This window comes from Lygodium microphyllum, chromosome 8 (assembly GCF_053477565.2).
Source record: "Lygodium microphyllum isolate KBCC chromosome 8, Lygodium_microphyllum_v1.1.10, whole genome shotgun sequence".
Classification (NCBI taxonomy): Eukaryota; Viridiplantae; Streptophyta; class Polypodiopsida; order Schizaeales; family Lygodiaceae; genus Lygodium; species Lygodium microphyllum.
This window is the reverse complement of record NC_141142.1, coordinates 53,716,330-53,723,481: the sequence shown is the minus strand read 5'-3', so window position 1 is coordinate 53,723,481 and position 7,152 is coordinate 53,716,330.

Sequence of the window (7,152 nt, the reverse complement as noted above, 5' to 3'; positions counted from 1 at the left end):
ATAAAATCCTACCAAGCTGCATTCTCTCCTCCTCTGATAGTGTCTATGCATGTGTACTTTCTATCCTCCAAGGCCTCGATCATATTAAAATCCCCACCTACAATCCAGTGGTCACCATGATGTAGAGACTAAGTGTAGTCCAAAGAAGTCCTCCCTCTGGCTATTAGTGGCATATATGACCAGCACGCCTATTAACGCTGCCTCCTAACTTACAGATACCCAGAGTGCTCTCCCTACTATAAGAATGCCCCAATCCTATACTGCATGAAACCAATGCTCACCGACACAAAGACAGAGATCTTTGAAGCTCCTACAGCGGGCACCCAATACGTGAAACTTTGCCCAGGCAACATTTTCCCACTGCACTGGGAAAGCCTCTCTTTTGAGAGGTGATGCTCTTGTAGCATAAGAAAATCCACTGATCCTCCAACCAGCGCTCTATGGAGATCCTATCTCATGAGGCTCCATCCTTGGCGGAAGTCTTCCGCCAAAGCCTTGAATCTTCCATGAGAGGATCCCCATGGAGATTGTCCAAGTCTCTCAGATGGGCATGGCTCCATTGGACTATGCTGCCTCTTCTACCACCTAGTGTATCCTGTATCATTGCTGCAATTTCTGTGGCCTTGTGAAGAGATGGGAACCTATGCCAAACTCCTCGCTCCCTCCCTCTAATGAATAACCAGATCCACCTCTCCCCCTAGGAAGCTCCCCCTCCTGCTCAGTATCAGGGACCAGACTCCTCCGTGGAGGCCTCAGCTATGGGATCCATCTCAAGCGGTCTAGGTGCGTCCATTACTACCTCACAAGGCTGGGGGGTGTGAGCTAGCTGCTCCATCCCACATGGGGGAGTCACTGCCCTTCTAGCTTCTGGTGATACCGCAGGTGACTGAACCTCTTACTTGTGGCTTGGCAGAGGGAACTTTAGATACAGTCATCTATGCTACCTCAAGTGGTGCAATCGGATCCCTGTGTGCAGCAGGCTTGAGATCCCTAACAACTATCCATTGTCTCTCTGCCTGCTGCTCTTGTCCTTCTCTCTCCCTGTCTCTGTCTCTGCCTCCTTTTTCTAGCCGCTTTGTCTCCTTTGCTGCTCCCTCTCATGCCTCCTGTGAGGCAAGGGCCCTCCCCCTTCATTCTGAAACGAGTTTGGGCGGACCTAGTATTCTGTCTCCTCTGCTCCACAATCAGTTGCGAGGTGGCCCACCATCCTGCAAGCGAAGCACTGTCCTGGGAGACCAAAGTAATATATTGTTTGAATCATACACCCTCCGTGCACCGATGGAATCTTGATGGCTTGAGAAGGGAGCCCAATGCTGAAGTAGGGACCATAACTCTGACTGATGGGTGCTGAGGTCATCCCTCTGCCACCGCATCAAGAAAGGTTCTGTCCCGCTGAATGACATGCCCATAAGCTCTGCCAATTTGGGCTATATGAGGCAAGAAATACTCGTTGAAGCCAGGGACGTACACTGTGATAGCCGTGCCATCTCTGAGCATGGAATAATCCTTGCCCTCAATCCATCTATCAAAGAAGGCAATTGCAGTTTGGATGTCTACTGGGCTAGTGGGCAAGTGCCGCTGTAGACTGCTCTGGCGTTCTGCTGCTGTCTGCCCTCTTCTGGAGAGCAGGCCCTCAGCTTGAGCAATCCCCCTGCTTCTGACAAGCAGCATCCCTGCTTCTGTCAAATTTGACTGCCGCTGGTTTGCGCACATCGAACCTTCTGCCACCTGTCGGTTCTAGAACTGCCATCAACCACACTGTGAGGCTTCAAGATTGGCGCCACAGACAGAGCCTGCCGGCAGAGACTCACAAGCTGGGAGGTAAAGGCAGTGATGAGCTGCCAGCCACGACTTTGGAAGCTATGGTGTCTGCAGGTAGTGACGAGCTTGGAGGCAGCAGGTTGCCAGAAGGTCAAGACGGCTGCCTTACTAGCATCTCATAAACCATGCAGGTGCTTTTTTGTGCAGGGAGTGCTTTGGAATGCAGGGACTTGGTGTTTGTAAAGCTGATTCAGAACTTTTGTGTGTCAAACTTATATTTCAAAACAACATTTCTAAGTGTTCACGTCTGACAAACTTTCCTCGACCCCTGCCCTTGAAATGTGGTTGCTGATCACCTACACAGTCAGAAAAAGAAAAATACGTGAGAGTGCAACCTGACTTGCTAAGGCCAATTCAGTTGCTCATCCATTTGAGCTGCTGCTTAGGTAACATATGTTAAGATGTCTTAACATGTGCAGAGTATCTACCAAATGATGTGGAGCTGAAACTACCTCTGAACCTTGGAGTCCCAAAACAGACAATTTCTGATGGAAAAGGTAATTGTCATGGCTATCCTTTGATAGTAATAAGACCCTTTGGCCACAGATAGGGACCAAGATGATTCATACCACCAAGACAGGACATGCATCTAGGTGATTTAGAGATATGCAGAGCAGATGTGAGCCATTCCTAGTCACCCAGATTTGTGTCACTTATTTTCTTGCATGACTTGGTAATATAATCCTCTCCTTCATTGAGCCATATTACCCAACTTATCCCTTGAAAGCAGCCTGGGAGATTGTTCTATCTGCTTGTCGTATCTGGATTCTGGAATCTGCCTTTCTATACTTTACCTGGAGGCTTGTCTCAAAATCTCCTCTCCATTGCTTCAAGATGCTTTAAAAATTCCAGGGACTTGATAGTCAAAGATAGCAGTTATCTTGTGTTAGTGAATCACCAAGGTCTCAAATTATATACTCTTTCGGGTTGCATTGACTTTAGTTAGCCAGCCCATTCTTAAATTTCTTTACATAATACGTCCAGATTCTATACCATTCAAAAATCCTTTACCAAGATAAAAAATCCTTGCAAACACTAAAGTCCCTGCCATCTACCATACATGCACCCAAACATGTTCGAAACATCCAAACAATTTTAGGTTCAAGAAACCAAATACCACTTTCATAAATGGAGTACCATTCCCAATCTTTGGGGGTAAAGATACCTTAGGATTCATCATCAAACAAGACGCAATCATGAAAATGTTGCAAATGTTAAGCTACCAAAGATTTGCCCTAGATTACTCATAATTAATAGCTGATTTCTTCGTGTACAACCATAAAATTCAAATATAGAGATTAATCCAAAAAAGATGAAAAGACCTAGAGCTTTGCTATAAGAATGGCCTCAAAAAGATCTATTAATAGGCACTTGAGGCATCTGCCATGCCCATCCTATCCATGATTATCACATCCATGGGCCAGCTTCCATCATCATCATCCTTCCTATCCATCAACCATGATCTTTCAACCCATCTCAGAGTGTGCATGCTTATCTTGGGTATCTGATGATTGTATCCTAGTGTCATCATTCATCCTTACACATCAGCTCTTCTGCATCATGTTGGCCTGCTGTTGCTGCTGCTCTGTGACTGCTCTTGAGGACTCTGCTGTTGCTATGTTTGCTGCCCCAACAGTAAGTGTGGCTGTTCCTCCACAGATATGCAGCATCCTGACCCTGCCATGTCATAAAAGCACAGCTCTCCTGCTGAATAGGAGGTGCTACTGCTGCTGCTGCCTGCCACATTAATGTCAACGAACAGAAGCTGCATTTTAGGCTTTGAAACCTTTCCATGCCTTTAAACTCGTGCAGACTAGCAATTCATTGTTGCTCAGCATTTTCCTCACATTCCTGGTGCTTAGTGCCACGACTAATGCTTTATTATTTATCGTTAATCCTGGCATTCCATCTGTCCTATCTTCCACTCTGATCCTCATACCTTGTGAGCTTGCTCCGATTACTTCCCAGACTAGTCTACAATTCAAAGATAAATTCCAGCAAGTGCATGCCTCCCAGAATGAAATAAGGTCTCCTTCATTGCCAGCCCATATTTCAGCACTGTTGAAGCCATGTCTAGCAACAAAACTACTTGGATAGTTGACAGAAGGCTCAGGGATAGACCAGGTCCAAAAAACAGTCTCCACACCTACAACTTCTTTGAGTGCTACAGTTCCAGAATGCTGCACTTAGGATCATCTTCCATGACGTTAGGATGTCAGCCATTAAACAAAAGCTTTGACGTTGAAAAGGGCTTTTGTTTTCATGAAGCCGTGTCTAGCAACAAAATTACCTCTTTTGCCAAACACATTGACAGAAGGCTCAGGGATAGACCAAGTCCAAAAAACAGTCTCCATGCCTGCAATTTCTTTAGAGTGCTACAGTTCCAGAATGCTGCACTTAGGATCATCTTCCACAATGTTAGGATGCCAGCCATTAAACAGAAGCTTTGACATTGAAAAGAGCTTTTGTTTTCATGGTGTTTTCAGCAGTAAGGAGTCATCTTGTACCCTTTCTTCTTGAGATACAAACAGTAGGCAAAAGATTGTGACCATGGGACTTTAAATCCCCAACATCTAACCCAAAGTTTGGCTCTCAAAGCATGTTTCTGTATGATTGGGTCCATCAGCTGCAATCCTACAGATTTGTAAGCTTTTTGCAGTGATTCCATGCTTGTTCTTTTTTCCCCACAGAAACCTTCCAATCAAAGCATCCCATCTTTTTTGCAATGCTTTATTCCAGCAGAGCAGTGGCAAATAGATTATTATGCAGGATATATGAGTGTTTGAACAATCTTCAGCCTGACATACAATGGACAGCCTGTGAAATTCCAATAACTGATCTTCCTTCTGACTTTTTCCAATACCTAGTGACTTGTATCAGACTGTTTGACATCAATGCCAAAAGGAAATCCAAGATACCTACAAATCTGTCCTCTGTTAACTACATTGCCTTCCCATCCAGGCTTGGTGAGATCTTCAGAGACATTGATCAGAGAAAATTTATTTATGTTCATGGAGAAGCCCACAGATTTTTCGTAAATTTTTACGAGCTCCAAGGCTTGGTTGAGGTTCCTATGATTAGCTTTCAGTATCATCATGAGATCATCTGCAAATCCCTGTCCCAACATCTGCTTTCTAGGGTATTTATTTCCTTCATGGTTACCATCCTCAGCCCATTTTTCTGTGAGTAAAAAAAGCTGGTGGTGTGTTGCAACTGTGAACAAAAGTGAGCTCAATGCACACCCTTGTCTGATGCCCCTCTTGATATGGGATGGCTCTAAGAGGGTTGCATTCATTGATATGAATGCCATTGCATCCTGAGCTAAAAAGGAAGGAAAATCAGTAATCTTTTTGTGAAATCCCATTCTTTCCAAAATGCATCTAATATAATCCCACTTTGACTCATTAAAAATGCTTTTTCGACATCAAGTTGCAATAGGATGCATTCCTGCCCCCTGTTTCTAGCCCATTCAGTTGCCATCAACACATTCATGACATTATCCAAAAGAAGTCTGCTGTTGATGAAACCAAACTGCATTTCATGAATATGCTTTTCAGTATTGCTGAAAGCCTTACAGCCAAGACTTTGTCAAGAGCTTAGAAACAGTTTCCATCAGGGAAATGGGCCTCCAATGATGAAGCTCAGTGCATTGTGCTTGTTTAGGAATTGAACTCAGAATGCATCTGCTCCAAGAATCTGGGAGCTTCTACCTTTCCCCAATACATATTTATCATGCATACAATTGGGTCTTTGATACCTCCCCAGAAGTGCTGCATCAGCTCTATTGTGATGCCATCATACCTGGGAGATTTGTTTTTCCCTAGGCTCTTCAGTGTTTGCGCAAATTCATTACATGGAAAGTCTCCAATAAGCAATGCATTATTAGCATGAGTTATCACCTTTTTACAGGTTCTAGCAGTGCTTGCACAGCTGACTTGTCAGAGAGGCCTTCCTGCCAATAGATTTTAAATAAATCCCGGATTTAGGTCAAAAATTTAAAAGTGACCATCTAGAAAAAACTGTTTTCACCCCCTTTTATAAACTTTATTGGCCCTGGGAAGTGCACATAGACTAGCCATCTTTAATGGCCTACCATAATGGACATGGTCAGACACTGACATGTTGGAATCACAGAGGAGGAGCAAGCATTGTGGACTACCTAATAGGCTCAGTAGCATTGATACTAGACATCCAAACATTTTTAAGGTATGTAAGAGACCACTTGGCATAGTAGCAGATCATGTTATTCTGACATTTGCAGTCTCCTATGGGCATATGAGAGGTAACACCATGCCTCTCCACATCCCAAATACTACTTTATAGAGGATACTTCACATATCTGTAGTGGCTCTCTTTCGACTAGCTTACAAACGTTGGATTTGAGCAGATCGTTGGAGGAATGTGCAAGGGACTTAAATAGAGCCCCTGCATAGATCAGCCATGCATGCATTCCCACATGCCCCGATGTAGAACCACACTACTACTTCCCAAAACAGCTGGTATGATGATGAGTATAGAGCTACTTGTGCTTGCTTATAGAGAGGCAGCGCTAGGCACTTGGATACATTGTCAAGCAAGGACACTCTTTAAACACATTGTGTGGAAAAACCGAGACTGCTTGCTGAAAGCAAAGGCAGAGATATATCAGCTAGTTTTGGGATGGGACAACAATACTGCATGGAAGATGTTTCATGTGAGGAGGCAATTCCCCCATATAGATTGCATCACCAAATGCTTAGCTTCACTATGGGAGACAGCTATATGATGTGCCAAGACAACCACCCATGCAGCCTCTATAGGCTTGTAGGCCACCACAATGGTCTTTCTTCACTTGGGAATGCAATTTATAGATTACAGAATGGGAGGGCACAAGATGTGAATGGCCTAGTGGTAGAACATTTCACTATGCTTGTGATATACTAGCGACCAACCTCGGATATTTTTCTCCGCTTCAACTCGTGAAGGTTCTTTGCTTCCTACGTGCGCCTGGTCCTAGCTTACGACGTTGCTACCTGCGCCCGTCAACCTAGCTTTTGCTTGTCCCAAGCTCACGAGCGCCAACAAATGCCCCACTTGTCCTCCAATCTTGTGCGCCACCACCCACCAAATCGCCACCCACCAATCTAGCACAACGTACCAACATAGCGAAGATGGTTGTTCCCTCCGTTTGCAGCAACATCCCCCCCCGAATCACAGCAGCTAGCTTGGTAGGTCCTCAACAGAGGCGCGCAATGGAAACCTTTGGTTAGACATTGGAGCATTCAGCGAGTGCCTCCCAGTCAAACACCTTGCGCGTCGTCCTTTTTGAGGAACAGCTCTTATCCGTCCATG